At 42.3% G+C, this 4,392-nt stretch overlaps 1 long non-coding RNA gene across 1 annotated transcript; it reads left to right on the top strand.

The window, feature by feature from the left end:
- Positions 1-3,503: 3,503 nt before the first annotated feature.
- Positions 3,504-3,944, top strand: LOC142260539 (uncharacterized). The gene is made up of 3 exons (XR_012728668.1): positions 3,504-3,595; positions 3,702-3,790; positions 3,887-3,944. It is a non-coding gene; the product is annotated as an uncharacterized LOC142260539 (long non-coding RNA).
- The last annotated feature ends 448 nt before the right edge of the window (positions 3,945-4,392 follow it).

Raw genomic sequence — 4,392 nt, 5'->3', positions numbered from 1 at the left:
GTGTCCTCTCATTTACAGGGATGACACACACCTGTTTGTAACTGGTATTGTTTATTTATTGCCAGAAAAGTGCAATCACATATGTTTCTTTCCAGACCCTAACTCCTTAGAAGGTACCGATATACTGGTCCCTGAAGATTGCTCGCTGTCCCACCTAACTGAGGGCAGAGCACCTGACTAAGATGGAGGCAGCAGATGAACCTCAGCGGAAAGTGCTTAAAGCCTGCAAACCAATGAAAGAAAGTGACTGTCATCATCTAGATGCAGCACATAAAACAAAAGGGGACCGAGCTGTGGCCATTTCCAAAAAGACTGGTGTGGCCACTATATGTATAACGCCAGTACAACAGGGGCTCTACAGGATGTCCAGCCTGCCAGACTGTCTAAAAGAGAACTTTATTTCCAAGAAAATGGGACTTTCAGTGACCTGATTGGCTCAACTGACTCATCCGGGCAACCAGCTCAAAAGAATGAGAAAACTGACTGGCGAGTGCTGTATACCTTTTGCAAAGAAATTGCTGGCAATAGTTTATGCTTATCCTCTTGTTTAAACAGTTAAGCTTGAGGCTTGACTCTGAGTTTGCCTGGCAGGCTTAGAAGCAAACATATTGGAATTTAGATTGCTGTGTTGTACACCACACTCTTTGGATGCCCCAAGAAAACCAGCTCAAAGGTAACCCTGGAAATGACTGTCTGATGGCCCAGCCCAGCTGTCCCTCCTACCTGAGAGAACACCCCCCCCCCCAGTGTTTGGAGAACGGATGGAAGACTTCATCTCTGGAAGAGGGTCCCACAGTTGCACCCTAGCAGGTTTTAAATCATGAGTGTATGTATTAGCTACAGTGAGCAACTGACTTAGTCTGGGGACGAATCATTGGATTCCCTCATTTGAGTGGCCTATCCGCGCACCTCACGGACGTACCAGCTGACATAGGGGTTCACTGGTGAGGATTGGAAACACTTGGGGTACACAATATCAAAAGGCATAGGTATATGTTTCGAAATTCAAACAAGAGGAGGGAAATGTTAAGGAAATAATCTGATCTATAAGATCAGATTGTTACCGTTATTATTATTGTTTGAATTTGTTACACCTTACATTCAAATTTATGTGAAGACCAATTTGCATGTAATGTGCCTTTAAATATAAGATGATATATTAGTAGTTTGGTACATTGAAAAATGTACCATACATTATCTCAAAAATTGGGCCCCTGATACACCTAGCATGACTTAGCATGTTCCTTACTTACATAAATTGATATTAAAAAGCCCCTAGACTGTGTAAGGACAAGATAAAGACCATAAGGAACATACACCATGCCAAGAATATTATCTTATAACAGTGAGTGATAGAAGAAGGGTCTTAATTCCGCGCCAAGGACTCAATGGATCCAGGAAGAGATTAATGCTTCTTGAAAAACATGCACAAGTCTACGCGTTTCTGGAGACACAGCTCCCTTCATCAGGACTTTGGCAAGAGAACATCATTTGATGATCAGATTTGATGTTCTGTTGCCAATGTCCTGATGAAGGGAGCTGTGTCTCCAGAAACGCATAGGCTTGTGCATGTTATTAATGAAGCATTAATCTCTTCCTGGATCCATTGAGTCCTTGGCGCGGAATTAAGACCCTTCTTCTATCACTCTCTGTTATCAGCCAACTTTGGGACTGCTGCCTGGACCTGGATCTTATATATGCCTGTATAGTGGTTATGACTGGCACAACCATTATAGGTGAGTGTGTTTTTATTACATATCTTCCTCCCCTTTTTGGGGTAAGACCCTATTGCGCTTTTCTTTCCACAGTTTCTCATCTAAGAATATTATCTTAGCGTTCATTTGTATCATGTGGTCGCAGATTTATGAAATATTCCATAGAACCAATCCGTATAACAAAAACAATGGTGTAACCAATCATTATGTGAAAGCTTGAACAGTAACCAATAACGTTGGGGTGTATTCACTTTCATGTTAAAGCTTTTCAATGAATATGATCCCTGGGCATTTGCGGTCTGTCAGAGCTGACTTAATTTCTTCCCTTCGCCGGCGAGCATCCATTGGGCACATGGCTTGTGGCTTGGCTGATTGCAATAACACTATCTTTATTTGTATTATTTATAAATTTAGCCACCAGACAAGACAATCTCTGGGAACTCCTTCAAGACTGTTAGAAAACCATTTCCGGTGACTACCTCTTGAAGCTCATCAAGAGAATGCCAAGAGTGTGCATAGCAGTAATCAAAGGAAAAGGTGGCTACTTTGAAGAATCTAGAATATAAGACATATTTTCAGTTGTTTCACACTTTTTTAAGTATTTCATTCCACATGTTTTCATTCATAGTTTTGATGTCTTCAATGTGAATCTACAATTTTTAGAGTCATGAAAATAAAGAAAACTCTTTGAATGAGAAGGTGTGTCCAAACTTTTGGTCTGTACTGTATATGATTCTGGTAACAATTTTACATCTTGTGTATATGACGGAGAGGTCACTATATTGTTAAATCTCATATTTTTTTCCTGCCTTCATACTTTTTATCTGAATGAGAGCCATAAATAATAGCATCTCCCTATCCCCTGTCTGATTATGTACTTTTTAATTGTTGACATCTTCCTATTTTGGTTTTTATCACAAGTAGTGATGGATGGACCCAGACTGTAAAAGTCCGGATCCGCGTGGTTTCAAAGATACTCGGGTGGAGGGCACAGGATTTTGGGTGTTCATCCCAATCCAGTACTCGAGAAATTAAAAAAAAAAATAAAGGAAAAATAAAGAAAATAAGGATGAAGCAGGCGCTTCATACTTACCGAGGCTCTGTTGCGGCTGTACACTGCTCCCGCGGCCTCTCCTTCACTTCCTGGGCCACTCTGTAGGCTAATCCATATGCACTGCTTTCCCCGCCCACCGCCCATCCTGGTGTCTGTGATTCGTTGCAGTCAGTCGTGCTCCCCGGCCTGTGTGACTGCGTCTGACTGCAACCAATCACAGGCGCTGTTTGCGGGTCAGTATTGTGGTATAAACATAAATAAAACAATTTACATAGGGTCCCCCCATATTATGATACCCAGCACAGATAAAGCCCACAGCTACAGGCTGCAGCTCCCAGCCGTGTGCTTATCTGTGTATCAAAATATACCGCATGCAGGGTTGTAGTTTTTTTAATTATTTAAATAAATAATTTAAAAAACTGGCATGCGGTGTGGTATCCCAGAGTGGTCATCTCCTTGGGATACCAGAAATCTAGAGTATTTCGCACAAATGTAATTTTCTATGTATATTAAGTACTGTAGGATATTGTGAAAACCTGCTGACAGGCAGCACTCAGAGGGTTAAGTTTCCCCTGTGCAGTCATCCAATGACTGCAGTGGTAGGAGTCCTATGCAGGGGGGAGGAGCTAACTCCGACTACACGTGGAAGGATAGGGTCGGCTGGGAGACGGCAGTTGAGAGGAAATAGAGGGAGTTGACGTCCTCCATTTTGTGAGTAGTTTTTCTAGAGCATCAGGAGAAGAAAAGCTTCCCCTCAGAGGTCTGCCTGTCTGGTGTGGTTGAATTTACCACAGTATGTGTGGAAAACACTGACCAGCTGTCATCTGTAAATAGTTATTTATATCACCAGTAAAGAGACTGTTCATCACCGAAGCAGAGTTGTTTTATGATTAAATATTAACAACAACAATAACAACTATTACCACCATCAGACTCAACCGTGTCCCACACGAGGTTACCACAACTTTTGGCGTCACGAACAAGATGTTACCTCTGTGCCTCATATGCCCTGAAGAGAGTGGTAATATATGCTATTGATATTAAAAGAAATTGATGAGAAAATTACCTCAGGAACTGCCAGTCTTTACTGCCTTAAAGAATTTATACTGCGCCACAGCTGTTGTTGCAAGAAGAGTCTGTACACATACCAGTGGCTGCTTTACTGGGAAAAGTGACATCCTTTCTTCCTAAGCTGAAATTCCCTCCACTGTACCCCAACAAAGAGGGGAGAGGCAGGCAACAGCGAGGACGGTAAGAACTACTGCATCACACATACAGTGCTGTAAACATGTCTTCAGGAGAGGAGAGCGAAGTGACGAGCTGCAGCCCATCTATTGCATTGGCTCAAACAATGCCATTAACAATGCCTTACTACTTTGGGGCACCCTGGCTCCCCAGCTATAGTGGAGAACCCCGCACATTAACCGACTTTAAAGAGAAAATGCAGGCAATATTCAGATTGTACCCATTTAAGATCTTTAGAAATACTTTTTCTGAAGATCTCTTTATCTATTGTGAGACAGGGGATATAGCTCAGCTGGGATCTTTGCTTTGGTCCAAGCGAGTGGCTATGGAGTTACAGATGACAGCGTCAGACTGGCAGGTTCCACACAGGTACGGCCA

This window comes from Anomaloglossus baeobatrachus, unplaced genomic scaffold (assembly GCF_048569485.1).
Source record: "Anomaloglossus baeobatrachus isolate aAnoBae1 unplaced genomic scaffold, aAnoBae1.hap1 Scaffold_125, whole genome shotgun sequence".
Classification (NCBI taxonomy): Eukaryota; Metazoa; Chordata; class Amphibia; order Anura; family Aromobatidae; genus Anomaloglossus; species Anomaloglossus baeobatrachus.
Note: the sequence above shows the minus strand (reverse complement) of the source record. Positions and strands in the feature narration are given on the sequence as shown.